The 8,629-nt window shown below is 39.7% G+C and overlaps 1 long non-coding RNA gene across 1 annotated transcript; it reads right to left on the bottom strand.

Annotated features, from left to right (window-relative positions):
* Nucleotides 1-1,254: 1,254 nt before the first annotated feature.
* LOC131424832 (uncharacterized) lies at nt 1,255-8,138 on the bottom strand. The gene is made up of 2 exons (XR_009228400.1): nt 3,218-8,138; nt 1,255-1,682 (listed from the first exon to the last, which is right to left on the bottom strand). It is a non-coding gene; the product is annotated as an uncharacterized LOC131424832 (long non-coding RNA).
* Between the last annotated feature and the right edge of the window lie 491 nt (nt 8,139-8,629).

The following is an 8,629-nucleotide window of genomic DNA, read 5'->3' as shown; positions in this document are numbered from 1 at the left end:
AGGAATATCTTAATATCTTTCTTCCTCCCAGAATTAGCCTTAGGTTGCTGGCAGGTGGATCATTTGGGTCTTGTTTGACTCCTACTTCTGTGGTAAAGAATTTACTTCAGCTTTTCCAGTTTCTCCTAGTGGTTAGGATGGGGAAAGATTCTTTATCCTGTCCTTGGATACCCAGGTATAAATACTAGATCTCCTTCTAAAACTGCTTATGGGAGAATAATTTACAAGCCCCAAGGATGTACCAGAATTCTCACAAATATGGCTTTCTGGGACATCAGACTGGCTACCATTTCCATGCATAGCACTTCATAGCCCACCTACAATCTGGGGCCAAGCTAAGGCCATCACCTGAGAGAAACAGCTGTCCTCTGCCAGGAATTACTTCCTCAATCTTCTGCCAGGAGTGGCTTCAGACTGTCTGAAACTGGCACCCTTATAGGATTGGTGTACCTGAGGAGAACCTACCTGTTCTCTTCATTATTGAAAAGTTTTCCTCTTTATTTCTGTGAGCAATGACCTCAAGTTACCAAGTTTGTATTCTTCATTGCCCTACTTCTTTAGTAAAATCTTCACCTCAACCTTAGCAAGTTGTTCCTATGGTTGCCACAAGGTAAGGCTCTTCATGTGGGATATGGCTTGCCACATGTAACCACTCTCTCCTCCTAAATCTGGCTAGTGGAAAGTAATTCCAATGTTCATGTAGAGGCCAGAACTCAAAGAAATGTGGGTGGGATCCCAGTTGAAAGCAGAGCTTTACTCAAGCAAACTTCACATGCCACCACCAATCTTGGTACAAATCATTTTTTTTCTTGTTTGAAGAAAGATGTCTTCACACTCCAAAATTTTATCATCCCTACTCCCACCAGAAATGGCTGTAAGTTACTGTCCCTTTCTTCCTAGCTCTGACCAATCAATCCTTTCTGAAGTCTGGCTAGAGGAGTATTGTTTCACTCAGCAAAGATCGGGTCCCAAAACCCACAGAAATGTGGGTTGGGGAGCCCCATTCTTGGTGCTAGGCTTGGCACATGCCCAATTCATATCTCAACCCTAAACTCAGGCCAATTCACACTGAATGCCCACACAGAGCTTTCCTCACTCTGGGAATTTCTTCATCCTGATTCCAACCCAGAATAGCCTCAGGTTGCCTGAAGATGAAAAGTTTTTTCTACCAGGCGACCAGCACGCTGGTTTCATTAAAGAGGTTCGTGGCATATAAGTTAACTAGTAAGATCAAAATAAAACACACAGACTCAATTACCTTTTTCTATGACCAGGTCTGAGACAGCTCTCCCCTCAAACCACCCGGTGGGGCAGCAAGGCTTACTCAGGACTAGCAGGAGAGAGAGAGAGCATGCCAGGGAGTGGCCTTTTATTGGGGAACAAGAAATTCAGGGGGAAATTCCATCCAATGAAGGTCGAGGGGGGTAGCATTCCAAGGTCAGGGTCAGTGATTGGTCTCAGGGTCAGTGGTCAGTCACACCCCCACACTGACAGGCTCTCGCACCTGGAGAGGGTGTGGATAGCTCCGACACAGTTTGGCCAGAACGCCTCACAACCAATCCAGGAGGTGCCCAATCACGTGTGAGAATGGCTTCCCACATATTCTCCCTTTTTTCTCTTAAAAATGAGGCGGTGGTTCACTCTTTCGAGTTTCTGCATTCTTGTTCCAAAGACTCGCCATCCTATAATTACAACACAAATGAGAATTAACATCAAGGAGAACAATCCAATAATGTACCAGGTCAAGTGTTTAAGAATATTTCCAGGGTTAAATCCATTTAACTCCTTCAATATTTGGTTAGCCAAAGAAGAAGGATCCGAAAAATCGGCTCTATTATTTTGAATGTCTTGGTTATGGTGATGAAGTTCCAGAAGATCCAAGCTATTATTATTATTTTGCCAAATACCTAACAAATGGTTTTTAACCTTCTCCCAATCCCAGAGAGAAGCATTGTACTTGGCAGCTGTAACACACACATATTTATAATTTGCATGGCATTTAAGCTTTTCTTTAAATTTTAAAGCTGAAAGTTCATTACCTATGTCTATAACAGTCACCTCTAAGGAGTTTAATTTAGTCTCAATCCTTTCATTAATATTTACTTGATTACGCAGAGCCTTGGAAATATTTTGAGCTAAATTATTAAGAAATTTTGCATGCTGAATATTTTGAGACAATGTCAGAGACACAGAAACAATGGATTCAATAAAAGAGACTAACGCCAAAACACCAACAATTATAATTCCAATAGCACGTTTAGGTCTTGCTAGCTGGGAATGAATTTGCTGCAAGACTTGTAAACCAGTATCAGCATACCATGGCTCTGAAATATTAGCAGGTAGTAAAACAAAAGAGGGTTAATGAAGTATCAGCAGTCCTTTTCCTCCATTACACCTAGTAATACAATTGGTTAGGTTACATTTGTTACATGTAACAATATATCTGTCATCTATCCATTTCACTTTTACATTTCCAATAATTAAAACATAAGGAGATTGGACACAGGCTCGTAAGCCATAGCAAGATCCTTCCTTACAGTTCTTGCCAACAAATTTTGGTAAAGGCTTGTCTGTAAAATGTAAGAATTCTGAGGCAGCAATTAAGCACCAAACATCCTTTTGAATACCACCCTCACTGTAAGCCAAAATATTACTAACAAATCCTGCAGGTGTCATAGCAAGAATTTTTTCGTAATTGCTCATCAATTTTTGGAGACCAGTCTAAAATATACCCACTATCTTTAGACACCTTATGTTGTACAGGAAAGGTATTTACACAATCCATCCATCTAGGAAAGGTGCCAATCTCAATTGTAGAACTATTTGGACAGTGGGGTATCCGTGGAGGTTTTGCAGAAATTACTGGCTTGTTATGTGAAAGTACCATCTTAATTACTGATCTAGTATAAGGTTTTAAGTCTCCAATAATAGAATAATTTGTCAGTCTAGGTCTACCAATCACTGTCTTTTCCTTGAATGATACTTTCAGACAGCCAGCATGTTTATCGTGGGACCAACACAAATGTAATTGGGCACTATAGCCAGAATAATTAAATCTAGTCACATGATTGGGAGTAATATTAGTATCTGTAAATCCTCCCATCATGAATGAGTCATTAGTAAATACTGGAATAGATTCTCCAGTCCACACAGCTGGGTGTACCAGGGGTGGATCTGGGAAATATGTCCAGTAAGTGTCTATCTGATTCCCCTTTACCTGACTACCATCAAGACTGGGGTCCTGTTCTTTCCTAGGAGTCGAATTATTCGGGAAGCCTGTGTTGTTAGCTTCTTCACGTATTCCCATGAAATCAGCTTTTTGGCTGGGTCAACCTGGTTTCTCTTCGTCTTTTTCCGATATCTCTTCCTTTTGGATGGGGGCTTCTCCGGGTCGATCTTCAGTTGCTTGAATCTCGGTTCTATCTCTTCCATGTCTGATTGTGTGTTCAGGCACCCAGATAGGATGAAAAGCACCTTCTGGGAAAATACAAGCATGACCTCTGCCCCACATAATCACTGGGTCTGGGCCTTTCCATTGACCAGTCTGTAAATCTTTCCACAAAACTCTGCCTAAAGGGCCTGTTACTGAGGGAGACATTTGCCTCTCAGTGGCAGTATGAACTTCTACGTCAAAATTTAAAAAATTTAAAATGAACAAGGCATGATTGAAGCTATTTTGGGGAGTCATAACCCTATTCCCCCCTTTTAATTTTTGTAATTGAAGCTTAATAGATAAATGAGCTCATTCCACAATGGCTTGACCTTGGGGGTTATAAGGAATTCCTGTTTTATGATTAATTTGAAACTCTTGGCAAAATTGTTGAAAAGAAGAGCTTACATAAGCTGATGCATTATCTGTTTTAATCTGCACAGGGCACCCTAACACAGGAAAAGCTGCTAGGCAATGAGAAATTACATGTTGAGTATTTTCCTTAGTACATGCTGTGGCAAAAATAAATCTGGAATATGTGTCCACTATGACATGTACATAACATTGCTTACCAAATTGAGGAATATGAGTTACATCCATTTGCCATATTTGATTTGGTTTTAATCCACGGGGATTTACCCCTGATGGTGGAGATGGAGTGTGAATAACACACTTAGGGCATTGGCTTACAATTTGACCAGCTTGTTCTCTGGTAATATTAGAGTTTTTACGTAAGCTAGAAGCATTTTTATGATGCAAGGAATGGGAAGCTTGTGCACAGTAATATGAAGACATCTGTTGACAAAAACCTACTAATTTATCAATTTTGTCATTACCTGAAACTAAAGATCCTGGAAGATTAGTATGAGCCCATATGTGTCCTATGAAACATGGGTATTTTCACATTAGCACTGCCTTCTGTAGATTATGAAATAATTCAAATAACTCTTGTGATGAAGTATACCCAATAACTGAAGTTTCGATATTTTTGATAACTCTGACTGCATATAAGCTGTCAGAATAAATATTAATAGGCTCATTTGAAAAGTAATTTAAGGCACAAATCAGAGCTTGAAGCTCTGCTCTTTGGGCAGAAGTATATGAAGTTTGTATTACCTCTGTGTGAACACAACTATAAAAACCTGCTTTACCTGAGCTTGAACCATCAGTGGACACCAATAAGGCTTCATCTATAGGACGTGCATGCACAATCTTTGGAAAAATAAGTGATGTTAATGATGCAAATTAGATAATCTTATCACGAGGGTAATGGCTATCTATCTGGCCAGGAAAATCAGCAAAAGCTATCTGCCATAAGCTAGAATTTTGAAAAAGCCAATTAGTCTGTTGAACAGAAAATGGAATAATTATGATATCAGGCTCAGATCTCATTAATTGTAAAATCCTAGTTCTACCTTTAATTACTAATTGAGCAATAGAGTAATGAAAAGGAATTAATGTTTTTTGAGGGGAGTGGGATAAATAAATTCACTCAATAACTCCTAATCTTTGCCATATGGCTCCTGTTGGGGTATGCTCAGTTGGAAATATTAATAAATACACTATTCCCTTAGGATAAACTCTAGTAATTTGTGCATTTTTAATTGCATTTTCAACCCTTTTTAAGGCTGTTCTAGCCTCTAAGGTCAGCTGACATGGAGAGGTTGGAGAAGGATTTCCTTGTAATATCTGAAATAAAGACTTAACTCAGAAATAGTTAGTTTTAAGAATGGCCTCAGCCAATTAATATCTCCTAATAGCTTTTGAAAATCATTAAGGGTATGTAACTCCTGAACTCTTATCTGAAGATTTTGAGGACGGATTATACGTCCTTGAATTATCTGACCTAAATATTGAAAGGGAGGCATCTTTTGAATTTTTTGAGGAGCAATGCATAAACCCATTGCTGTAAGTGAAGCCTCTGAGTAAAAATTTCTGAAAGTACCTCTGGATTAGCATGAGCCAATAATATATCATCCATAAAATGAATAATATACGCATCAGGAAAGCTATTTCTTATGGGGTCTATCACCTGATCTACATATTTTTGGCATAAGGTAGGACTATTATGCATTCCCTGGGGGAGTACTTTCCAGCAATATCTTTTAACAGGTTCATTAAAATTTATTGCTGGGACAGTGAAGGCAAATTTCTCACAATCTCCAGGATGTAACCTTATAGAGAAAAAACAATTTTTTAAATCTATTACCATCAAGCTATAGTTTAAAGGGATGGCTGTGGGGGAAGGAAGTCCTGGCTGTAATGATCCCATAGGCTGAATTGCATGATTTATTGCCCTTAAATCCTGTAGCAATCTCCAATTTCCTGACTTTTTCTTAATAACAAAAATAGGTGTGTTCCAAGGACTCAGTGTTGGTTCTATATGACCAGCCTGAAGTTGTTCCTCAACTAACCTATGAATTATTTTAAGTTTTTCCCCTGAGATGGGCCACTGAGAAATCCATATAGGCTCCTCTGTGAGCCAGGTGATTTTTTCAGCTGTCTTTAGGATCGGGGAAACATTCAGGGCCCCTAGTAAAAATTTTGGCTTGGAGCATTTACTAATCTTTGCCGTGGAGACTGGTTTGTAAACAGATACTCTCCCTGAAAGGTCTTCTTATCATCTCCAGGAAAATACCTCTGATTAACTTCCTCAATTGACCTTATAGGATTTGGAGTTATTAATAACAATCCCATTTTTGCTAAAATATCCCTTCCCCATAGGTTTGCTGGTAAAGACTCTAACACATAAGGTTTAAAAACTCCACTGTTCCCATCAGAATCTTCCCAATGGAGATAATTTGCACTTTGAGCAGGCTGTGAAATTTGTCCAATTCCCTCTAGGTTAGCTGGTGCTACATGTAAGGGCCAATTCCTACACCAGAATCTACTAGAAAAGACAGAAATATCCGCCCCTGTATCGAGAATTCCTTTGAAGTTTTTATGATTAATTTTAAGTTCTGATAAAGGGCGTTCTTGTCGCACTAATTGAGACCAGTACACTCTGTCTGGAGGTTTAGAAACTAAATTTACTTGCTGGTGTTTATCCGAATCACAGGGCAATAAAATCAATTGGGCAAATGCATTCTTTGGAGTAAGCCTTAGGGCATAGTTGGACCTTATAGTAACATTTAATTGTCCTTTAAAATTTGAATCTATCACACCAGGTATTACCTCAATGGCTCCTTTTAAATTATTATGTGCCAAAATTAAACCTATAGTATTATCAGGAAGCGGCCCGAAAATCCCAGTAGGGATTTGTTTTGGCCCTGAATCAGGATTCAATTCAATTGTCGTTGAGGGTCCTAAGGAAACTGTCTGTGATTTACGTTCCGGTAAAAATTGCAGGCCGTCCTGGAAGGCACCAGTGACGTCACACTGTGCAACCCCTCCTCGAATTCTCCGTATTTTTGCTCGGCCCGGGGAGGGGCCAACCAGAAGTTTTTTGTTCTCTCGCTAGGAGGAAATGATGGTGAGAAGGTGGGCTGATCCACGCCATCTTAATCTGCCACGTCGGGTTGAGTCCTGCAATATCTATTATCAACAGTAGATGGAGCCCTGAACTTACAATTACGCGCGACATTCGCGGGCCAAATGATTATTTCTCCCGCAGAGATAGCATCTTCCACGGTGTTTCCGTACTAATTTCTGTGGCTTTAGGGTTTCTTTCAGTGCCGTAGCTAGCGTTACTGTCTGCAAATGGGTGGAATCTATCTCAGAACACAAGCGGATAAACTCAGAAACTGTTGCTTTTTTACGGTGCGGTCTAAGAACATCCTGACAATATTTATTCGCATTTTCAAATGCCAATTGATTAACAATAAACTCGCATGCTCCCAGGTCTCCGATAGACCTATTTGCTGTCTGATACAGTCGGGCTACAAAATCTGAATACGGTTCACTCGCACCCTGCTTGACTCTGGTAAGAACTAAATTGGACTGGTCCTTGGAGACTATTTGTTTCCAGGCACATTTAGCACAGTCAGTTATCTGATCATAAACCACAAATTCATAACTTAACTGTCTTTCCAAATCAGCAAATTCACCTGTTCCTAAAAACATTTCCACTGCGGTCTGTAAATTTTGTTTTCTATTTTTTTCTGCTTGTTCAGTACAAAAATCAGTCCAATAAGAATGCCAAAGTAAGAAATCCCCTCCACTCAAACAAGATCTGGCTAACGAAATCCAATCACTAGGTGGAAGTGGTTGTGAAGAAATATTATCAATTAAGTTCTGTACAAAAGGGAGTATTTGGACCATACGTCTCACAAGCACTTTTCAATTCCTTAATAGTCTCAAATGGGATTACAGCATGAACTCGAACTCTCTGGTCCTGTTCATTAACTTGTTCAAAAACTGGGAAAAGTTGAAAACCACTAATATCTTCCCCTGCCTCTTGTGCCTTCTTAATACCTCACTGGAACAGGGTAAGAAAAGTCATTGTTAATTCAGCGTACCTGTTAAATTTTGTCCTTTTAGCAGATAATGGCCAAATTCTAATAGCCTGGGCAGGCGGTGTTAAACGCAGCCTGTTAAAATTTCTCTGTAACTCCTGAATTTCAATGTCTGATTCTTCTCCCTCAGACTGTGACTCGTAGGTAGAATCTCCACTGACGCCATTTTGAAATTGGGCTTCTAAGCCATGTGGTGGAGAAGGACTCTGTGCCTCTCTAAGAATTTCTTCTGGATTTTCCTCTCCGGGAGGATCGTCTCTCTCTTCCGGAGGACTCTCTATGACTACGGAGATTTCTTCTCTATGACCTTCCTCTCTATAATCACCCTGCAGGCTAGTCTGATCCTGCAAGTTTAAAGTCACATTCCTAACTTTCGGTTTAGCCCCTAGAGCCTTTGTTTTTAAATGGCTCAAGGGAAAAGAAATTAACTTAGCCTCAGGCGGATTTTCCATTTGAATAGACCTAATAGCTCTCTGAATGCCTTTCAATAGACCTTCAGGGGGCCACGACTCTGGCCCATATATTCAAAAAGACAAATTTCCAGAGCCATCCAAGTTTTCTGTATATTTTCTATGCCTCCAGGTAATTCATTACAAAGACAAACTTTTCGTAATTTCCTCCCTGGTTTCTCCCAAGTAAGTAAATTTGGGGATTCTTGTTCACAAAACCAAGGGCAATATTCGCCTACAACCTTTAAGAATTGTAATAACTGAGTTTTCTTTATCTGTTTTCCTTTCTGATTAAT

This window comes from Marmota monax, unplaced genomic scaffold, assembly GCF_021218885.2.
Source record: "Marmota monax isolate L192 unplaced genomic scaffold, Marmota_monax_Labrador192_F-V1.1 WCK01_AAM20220418_F8-fsc00219, whole genome shotgun sequence".
Lineage (NCBI taxonomy): Eukaryota > Metazoa > Chordata > Mammalia > Rodentia > Sciuridae > Marmota > Marmota monax.
The sequence above is the reverse complement of the archived record's forward strand: the minus strand, read 5'-3'. Positions and strand labels throughout refer to the sequence as shown.